Below are 9,571 nucleotides of genomic sequence, written 5' to 3'. Positions count from 1 at the left end.
AGCTCTCAGATGCTTTGTTCAGGCAAGGAGATGAAAGGGCAGGCATGGGAGAAGCCGAGGTGGGAAGAGCCTCCCAGAGCCTCCTGTCAGAGGCCAGTAGATGATGGACAGAGGGTTGGGGCGGGGGAAGGATTCTGTTTCCAGAAAGTTGGCAAGAGAAGCAAGGAAGCTGGGAGACAGGCTGGAGATGCAGGTAAAAGAAAAGCGGGAGAGCACTGCGTACCTGGAACCTTGTGAGAGGGGGGTTGAAGGGTCACGTGTGCCACATTCCAAGTAGAATGTCAGAGAGGGCGAGTCCAACTGCAAACTCACCTGCCGAATTGTGCACCCTCGTCAATGGCCTCCTCTCTGCCTTTGGCGCTGGGGAGAGGAGGCATCACCAGAATTTTCCAGGGAAACTTGACTGTTTCTAGTCTACCCCACTGAACTTAGAGGTATTTGTGATCACCAAATTGGGAAGAGCAAGGATATCACCAGGTATATACAATTTCACAGCCATACCTGCACATTATAACCTTGCCAGGGCCAGGGTGACACCAAATCCCTGATTCTTGGAACCATTTTTTTAAATTTCTGATATCTCAAATTGTCCAGCTAACAGGTACTGAAGAAGGTTATCTGGGTGGTCTGGCCTAGAGGAAACGCTCACAAAATGTAAGTTAGAGATTTCATTGGTTGTCTTTTAAAACAGTTGATCTGTTCCTTTTGACTAACGCTTCTCCAAATTTGTAATTTTAAAGGTTTTGATGAGGTGCGGGTGGAAGGAGGAGGGATCCATTCAGTTGTACCTAACAGTCCTAGAGGCCCATAGTGTAAACATGTAGGAATGAAGAGATGGGATGTAGGAAGGGGAAGAAGACAGATTCTAGCTGACGGGGCCTAGAGTGCAGGCACTTCCAAACTTTAATATGACTAGGAATCACCTGGGATCTTGCGAAAATGCAGAGGCTGATTCAGTGAGTCTAGGGTGGAACCTGAGATTCTGTATGTTTAGCAAAAGCTCCCAGTTTATACTGATGATCTACAGACCGTACTTTGAATAGCAAGGATCCACACTACATAACTAGTCAAAAGTTAGCTTCAAAAGATGGCTTATTTTGAGGTAAGAAGGCTGCTAACCAATCCATTACAACATATGGGGTATCAAATTTATGTTTAATGGTAGGATGACTGCAAAACTTGTAGCCAGAGGTTGGCAGGTTGAAATCCTGTTTCTACCATTTTCTAGCAATAAAACTTGGGGCAGATCATGGATCATCTCTGGGTGTCCGTTTCTGCATCTAAAAAAATCGAGGTACTAGGATCTGCCGTGGTTGACTGACTGTACAGGGTAGATGTGAGGATCAAAGAAACTTCTTAGTGAAAGCGCCTCTTCAACTGAAGGTGCTGTACGTGTGTAAGCATATTATTATTATTTGTAATATTTGAAGCCAAAGAAACCTTACAATAGCTCCCATTCCTACTGTTATAAATAGATAGATACCATCGCCCAGCTTTTGCGCTGTGTTAAACCCCATTCTACACATGAGGAATGTGAGACCTGGAACCTTAAGATTAGGCCCAGTTGCTGAGTGTTGATGCTGTGATACGAACCCAGCCTGACTCTCCAAAATCCAAGCTCTTATTCAATGCATTCGGTTGATTCATTGTAGCAAACACCCATAGAAAAAGCATCATAGAAAAAAGTGATGGTCTAGAACAGGCGTTGGCAACTTTTATTTTTTTTTCTGTAAAGGGCAAGATAGTAAATATCTTAAGCTCTGCATGCCAAATTTAGGTCTGTCTTGCAACCATTCCATTCTGTCATTGCAGCACCAAAGCAGTAACAGACAATACATGAAGGAATGGGTATGGCTGTGTTCCAATAAAATGTTGTTTACGGAAACAGATGGCAGGATGAATTTGGCCTGTGGACTATAGTTTGCCGATCCCTGGTCTAGAAAATTCTGAGTTGTCCAATATGGTAGCCATTTGCCACAGGTGGCTATTTAAATTTAAATGTATTTCAATTAAATTAAAAATTCAATTCCTCGGTTGCATTAGCTACATCTCAAGTGCTCAGTAGACACAGGTGGCTGGTGCTACTGAAATGAACAGGGTAGAAAACATGTCCATCATCACAGAAAGTTTTATTGGAGAGCCTTCATCTAGATCATCTTTAGGATGGGGGAGAAATCCCTTATGAGTAGCTGTGAGGATATGGCAGTTCTGGGTCCTGGCTTTGCTAAGTACATCATGCGAACTCCCAGAGCCTTGGTCAACGTGCACAGAAAATGGGGCTAATACCTTCCCCACCGTGTTGTCGTGGGAACTGAATAAGGACATACGTGAGAAACACTGTGTAATTTATTAGGAGCCGCACAAACGTAAGCCATCATTAGGACTCTGTTATTTGAAATGTGAGGAAATGTATGGAGGCAGAATTTGTGTAGCTACCTGAATTGAGAAGAATAGATTTTCCTTTTAAATCACCCAATGGAAGCCATTAGGATGTCAAAAAGTTACCAAAATAAGGAAACCTTATTATTTGTACAGGATTCTAATTTTCGGACAGGAAAGAGACTAGGTAGATCTCAGTGGTCATTGTCTTTCAGAGCTTGGAATTGTGTTAGTAATGCTTCAGGATACAGACGGACTGTCCGGATGGGAGCTGTGATGAGATCGGGCAGGTCACAGTGTCCTTCCTGAAAGAGATCAAAGGTTTATTCTTTTCTGTTGCGCTCAAGGTTCTGGCCTTTTCCTGCTGCTTCTTTACGAGGGGTCCCCTTTGAACAACATCCACTGTGGATCCCCACACAGGTCAAAGATAAAGCTCAATTTTGCCCCAGAGTGATAGGCCGGGCCCTTGGTCGCCCAGATAATTCCAGTATCTCTGTGGTTCCCAGTGCCTCTCCTTCCCTCTGTTTCTAATCGCAGCCATAATCACTCTTCTAGGACCATCCCTGCTAATCACTTCCATTCCTGTCAGTCTACCATCCCCTCTGTCCCTCAGGGATTCTGTCCCACGGGGTCCTGGGGACCAGACCACCCTCCAGTGACAATTTACTATAGTTAGTTGAGTGCACAAAGGGAAAGGTTTCTTTATGTTTAAGGCTGGGTACCACCTCTGATCTCTGCTAGTTACTACAAGTTACGTTTCGCATGGACCCTTTATTATGGCTTTTCATATGAGCTTCCTAGAACCTGTCTCACCCTTTTCTACCTTCTTTCCTATTTCCTTTTGCTATTATTTTTCTCACTACAGTACTTAAATACTCTTAACAATTCAATTCTCTGCTCTGCAGCTAACACTTGCCTATCAGGCTGAAATGAAGGTGCCTCTTCTCACACACAGCTGCCAGTAATATATATTGGTTGAACCTTTAGGAAAGTAATTTGGGAATATTTTTCTAAATCCTTACAAATCAGTATATCCTATTACCAGGAGTTCCACTTCTAGGGAAGTATTCTAAGTAAGTAATACACTGAATGCACTGAAATGCACTGAAAATTCCTAAACAAATATATTCATTACTATATTATTTACAGCAGTGAGAAATTACAAATAATTGTCAACGATAGGAAAAGAGTAAAACAAACATCAGTTTACAAATAGAAAGAAATACACCATTGCCCCTGCAGTGCTGAAGAAATGGCTCTCATGAAGCTAAGTGTCAAGATGCTTCTGCAGATGAAGCCAGGTGGGAAGGAGAAAGAATTGACAGAGAAAAACAATGGCTTTCTCCAAAACATCGATGCAGCTAAAGGCGCGATGCAGAAGTAAGTCAGGGCTGAGCTCCCAGGGGGCAGTTTCTGGGGTCCTGTCTGGAGACTTCCTCAGCCTGGTAGGACCGAATGATGAGATTTCCAAGTTCAGCGTTGGGGTTGACATTCTTCTCTATAATGCTTCTAATTTTGATCTCATGAATATCTAGTGTGGTAGGTCCTGTGAGATAGTCAAGGGACCTATGGTCATAAACTAGGCAGACATCAGTTGAATAGGAATGGTCAAGATGCTCATCTCAATTTGTGAAAAAGCGTTGATTGTTTTGTTCCTTCATCATCTTCACCTGCTAAAGATATAAACCATTTAATATGGTTGCTAGAGTAGAGGAAGCACACATTCATATGAATATTTGTTAAATATTTATGCATATGTTAATACACGATAAAAATGTATACTAATACAAACCAATCGTTTATAACCTTTTTAAATTGGAAGAACTTTTCTAAAGGAAAAGATTTTCCAGAACCCCTCATATGTCAAAAAAGCTACTATGATATCAAGGATGTTTTTAAATCCATTTATAATTTATTAATAACAGTAGCATATACATTTGGAAACATTCAGCAGTACTTCTTGAATCTATAGAAATGTATATACATTCCAGGACCACTTTCTATCAGGGTAGGTATAGAATGTCCCCCAACTCAGGGTTCAAAGCCCACAGATAGGAAACCACTGCCTTAGGCCCCCATCACAAGTATATTGCAATTCATTTAAAAGTATACTTGAGTGTGTGAGTGTGTGTGTGCACATCTATACACATATAAGCAGCCCAGCAAAATAACAATAGTCCAATAGGGAATGGGCAAGGGATTATCATAGCAAAGGAAGTACAAGTGAGTTTCATATGTACGGGCAAAGATGCTCAACCTTACTCATAAAAAGAGATTAAAACTATAGTGAGATACCAGTTTAAACATACCAGATTGGCGAAGATCAAAAACTTTTCTAACACATGGTTTTAGAAAAGGAGTTGGAAAACAGGCAGTCTCATCATTTTTGCTGAAAGTGTAAATGGATTTAACCACTTCAAAGCATAATTTGGTAAAATCTATCAAAAATGTAAAATATACGTATCTATTGACCCAGCAATTCTATTTTTAGGGTTATCCAATGGAGACTCTTGTACATATACACATAGATATGTAGGGATATTCACTGCAGCATTGTTTGCAGTAGCAATTGATTAGAAACAGTGTACATAAACATCAATAAAGAGCTGATTAGCAAATTATGATGTAGACTCATGATGGAATACCATCTAACAATTTTTAAAAAGAGGCAGCTCTAATATGAAATGGACTCCAAGATAATATCCTCTCATTTGTATTTTAAAAGGCATTTATATAAACATAGCTGCTTATTTATGCATAGAATCTCTGTGGAAGAATAAAGAAGAAACTAGTAAATGTTGGGAGGAGGACGTCTTGGGTCTAGAAATCATGATGGTAGCACAGACTTACTCCTTTCCTTTGAACCATATGACACTTTTTTAACTCTACTTTTTAAAGAAGCATATTTATTTATTATTTGTTTATTTTACACACGCATTTGCATGTACGCACAAAGAGCTGCAATGGCTTCAGAATTCAGAATCTCACTTTGAATCATTTATTGATTCAGTCAACAAATATTTATCCAGCCTCTCTATTCCTATCTCGTGTAATGCGCTACACTAGACATTATTCACACAGAATGAAATCAGTACAAGAGTAGCAGGTGCTCTTTGGCGCCGGAAAGATCCAGTGTTCTCCCTCTAGAGAAGTTTAGGGCAGGCCTAAGCTATAGACAGAAGACATAATAACAGTATCTTTTTCAGTTGTGTGCCTTACAGTTTGCTAAGGGAATTTACCAAAATGGACCACATCTTGGACAGATCAGATGATGAGGACATTTTCTCTGAAAACTCTCAAACTGACTTCCTTCATGATTTGGAGACTAAAAAATGGGTAAGGGACAGACTTAAATGTCACAGTGGGTGAAGAAAGGAACTTCATATTTCATATCTCAAAGCAGCAAGGATATTATCACAAGGTTTCCTTATAATAGGTGTGAGATGTTCAGGGCTTAAAATCAAGATGGAGGCATTCTCTCCTCTGAAGGCTGCTGTTATTACACAAGGGACTTACTAGTATTCCCATACAAAGAATTGTGCATTACCTTATTTTTGTCCTTGGGATTTGTGAAATAACTGTGACATTTTTTACCTCAGAGCAAATTACTGTATGTAGAATTGCCCCTGGATTGCAGATTGTCTTCCAATAGATGCATTAGAGAGATCCATTTGCTCATTTTTAATTGAAGTATGGCTGATTTAGAATATTATATTAATTTCAGATGTACAGCATAGTGATTTAGTATTTTTACAGATTATACTGCATTAAAAGTTATTATAAGATATTGGCTATAATTCCCTGTGCTATACAATATATCCTTGTTGCTTATCTATTTATACATAGTAGATTGTATCTCTTAATCCCTTACCCCTAATTTGTACCTCCCCCTTTTAGTTAAGCTCTAGTTTGTTTTCTACATCTGTGTGTCTCTTTTTGTTTTGCTATATACATTTGTTTGTATTGTTTATTAAATTCCACATGTGATATCATACAGTATTTGCCTTTCTATCTCTGGCTTATTTCACTAAACATAATACTCTGTAGATCCATTAATGTTGCTTTAGATGGCAGAATTTCATTCTTTTTACAGCTGAGTAGTACTCCATTGTGTGTGTGTATATATATATATATATATATATATATATATATATATACAACATCTTCTTTATCCATTCATGCTGATGGACACTTAGGTTGCTTCCATATCTTAGCTATTATAAATAGTGCTGCTATGAATATTGAGGTGCATGTATCTTTTTGAATTATTGTTTTCTTTTTTTCTGGATATATACCCAGGAGTGGAATTGCTGGATTGTATGATAGTTCTATTTTTAGTTTTTTGAGGAACCTCCATGCTGTTTTTCATAGTGGCTGCACTAATTTACATTCTCACCAACTATGTACAAGGGTTCCCTTTTCTCCATATCCTCACCAGCATTTGTTATTTGTAGACTTTTTGATAATAGCCATTCTGACAGTTGTGAGGTGATATCTCATTGTTGTTTTGATTTGCATTTCTCTAATAATTTAGCAATGTTGAGTATCTTTTCATGTTCCTGTTGGCCATCTGTATGTCTTCTTTGAAAAATGTCTATTCAGTTCTTATGCCCATTTTTGGATTGGGTCATTTGTTTGTTTTGATATTGAGTTGCTTATATATTTTGGATATTAATCCTTTATCGATCATATCATTTGCAAATATTTTCTTGCATTCCATAGGTTGTCTTTTCGTTTTGATGATGATTTCCTTTGCTGTGCAAAAACTTTTAAGTTTAATTAGGTCCCATTTGTTTATTTTTGCTTTTATTTCTTCTGCCTTAGGACACATATCCAAAAAAAATATTGCTACAATTTATGTCAAAGAGTGTTCTGCCTATGTTCTCGTCTAGAAATTTTATGGTTTCCATTCTTACATTTAGGTCTTTAAACTATTTTGAATTTATTTTTGTATATGGTGTGAGGGAATGTTCTAATCTCATTGCTTTACATGTAGCTGTCCAATTTTCCCAGCACCACTTACTGAAGAGACTGTTTTTTCTCCATTGTATATTCTTGCCTCCTTTGTCATAGATTAATTGACCATAGATGTGTGGGTTTATTTCTGGGCTCTCTATTCTGTTCCATTGATCTATGTGTCTGTTTTTGTGCCAGTACCATGCTGTTTTGATCACTGTAGCTTTGTAGTACAGTCTGAAATCTGGGAGGGTGATACCTCCAGCTTTGTTCTTTTTATCTCAGGATTGCTCTGGCAATTCAGGTTCTTTTGTGGTTCCATATAAATTTTAGGATTATTTGTTTTAGTTATGTGGAAAATGTCCTGGGTATTTTAAATAATAGAGATTGCATTAAATCCGTAGATTGCTTTGAGTAGTATGGCCATTTTAATAATATTAATTCTTCCAATCCAAGAGCATGGGATATCTTTCCACTTCCTTATATCATCTTCAATTTCTTTCATTAATTTTTTTATAATGTTCAGAGTATAGGTCTTTCACCTTCTTAGTTAAGTTTATTCCTAGGTGTTTTATTCTTCTTGATGCAGTTTAAAATGGGATTTTTTTACTTTCACAAAAAATATGGAACATTTCACGAATTTGGATGTCACCCTTGTGCAGGGGCCATGCTAATCCTTATATTGTTCCAATGTTAGTATATGTGCTGCTGAAGTGAGCACCAGTTTACTCTTAATTCAGTCTGAACCTCTCTCAGTCTGAAATTCAGTCACCCGGCTGACATGGAATGGAGAAATTTGGACAAAATGCCTGAGATTGTCCTGGAGAGGGTTTATGCTTTCATTTAGTTGAAAACAAATGCAGGGCCAAGACCCCTTTTATTATTGATGAGCAGATCTCTCCATAGATTCCCCAGGCTATTGGCTATAGAGGAAGGTGGCTTCAACCAGTCAGAAAAACATACAGAAATGATGGAGTGGGTATTCCTACTCCTAGCTTATCCAGCCCCCTATGGAAGCTCAGGATTCATGTCTTTGTCTACTTCTCTTTTGAATACATTTTGGATACGAGGATGGCTAACTCTACAATCCATAGAAGGAAAGGCCCTCAAAGAATATCCCAAACTGGACTTTACCTTCAAGGACTCTGCAGTAAGGAAAAAAGAAACAAGAGAAATAGAAGGGGGCTTCCCTGGTGGTGCAGTGGTTGGGAGTCCGCCTGCCAATGCACGGGACACGGGCTCATGCCCCGGTCCGGGAGGATCCCACATGCCGCGGAGTGGCTGGGCCCGTGAGCCATGGCCGCTGAGCCTGCGCGTCAGGAGCCTGCGCTCCGCAACGGGAGAGGCTGCAGCTGTGAGAGGCCCGCGTACCACAAAAAAGGGAAAAGAAAAAAAAAAAAAAAGAAATAGAAGGGGATAGAAGGTGTGAAGGAGTGGAGTTAGACGTGTGGAGTATAGATAATAATAAGACAAAAAGTGGAAAGAGACAGACAGATACTTGTTATAAAAAAAAAGAATAATAGGAACTGAATTAGAAGAGTAGTCTTAGGATGGGAAAAGAAAATAGGGAAATTGAGGTGATCATAGGGGTGATCTTAGGGAACACATGAATTGAACGTATAACTCTATAAATAGTGTCATCTGATTCTTTGCAGGGGCCTTGTCCCTGGACTCCAGGTAAGGGCTGCTACCATTAGACCTACTTTTCCAGGACAACTTCCCTGTACTTGTGGTTCAGCGAACCCTGCTGAATCCTGTTAGTCAGTGAATGGTGATATCATCACTTGTTGGCCTAGGACAGAATAAGTCTAATTAGATAATAAAATTATTCACTCTGGAAGAGTTTATCAAATAGTCCACACTCTCAGGGTATAAGGCATGATTATAGACTATTTCTTACAAACTTCAAATCAGGGCATAACGGTTTAACAAAATATTTTTTTTAATTTATGATTGTATTTCTTTATGTCTGTTTATATGGAAAATTCTACAATTACATACAAATAAATCATAGGCAATCACATAATTAACAAATAATTATTTAAAAATTTGGCTATCTGCTAACAAAAGGACAAATATATGACTCCTTGAGGAAGACACCTTATTCTCTTATTCTCTGAAAACAAACCAGGAGGTCTCTACTTCGCATAATCTTATCTTCGTCTTTTATAAGAGAAAGATTTAAAGGACAGGTCCAGAAAATGGACAAAGAATTAAGAGGAGTAAAGCAAAAATT

The 9,571-nt window shown here is 38.7% G+C and overlaps 1 non-coding gene across 1 annotated transcript; it reads right to left on the bottom strand.

Moving 5' to 3' along the window:
• Positions 1-7,952: 7,952 nt before the first annotated feature.
• Positions 7,953-8,056, bottom strand: LOC116761467. The gene has a single exon (XR_004352032.1). It is a non-coding gene; the product is annotated as a U6 spliceosomal RNA (small nuclear RNA).
• Positions 8,057-9,571: the final 1,515 nt, after the last annotated feature.

This window comes from Phocoena sinus, chromosome 10, assembly GCF_008692025.1.
Source record: "Phocoena sinus isolate mPhoSin1 chromosome 10, mPhoSin1.pri, whole genome shotgun sequence".
Lineage (NCBI taxonomy): Eukaryota > Metazoa > Chordata > Mammalia > Artiodactyla > Phocoenidae > Phocoena > Phocoena sinus.
The sequence above is the reverse complement of the archived record's forward strand: the minus strand, read 5'-3'. Positions and strand labels throughout refer to the sequence as shown.